Here is a 301-nt window from a genome sequence, read left to right as displayed (position 1 = left end):
TGCAGCAATTATGAATACCTCCCTCTGTATCAACAGAATTGTTCATAGGGTCTTCTTAGGCTTGTAGTCCAGAAGACTGCTGAGGAGCCTAGCCCAAATTCTCAGTTGACCTTAAAACCTGTCATGCTAAGTGACTTGTTCATGACCACACAGTAGGCAAATGAAGCTGAGGGAATCAGTCCCTGTACTAAAAGAACTACAGCTCACAGCCTTCGTGCTCTGCACCAACTGCCAGCTTGAATAGTGTCCCACTCATATACCAGGAGTCAAACCCAGGATGTCTGGGTGAAAACCAAGAATC

The sequence above is a fragment of the Protopterus annectens genome, chromosome 9.part0 (genome assembly GCF_019279795.1).
Source record: "Protopterus annectens isolate FY-2018-M chromosome 9.part0, PAN1.0, whole genome shotgun sequence".
Taxonomy (NCBI): domain Eukaryota; kingdom Metazoa; phylum Chordata; order Ceratodontiformes; family Protopteridae; genus Protopterus; species Protopterus annectens.
This window is presented reverse-complemented; position numbering follows the sequence as displayed.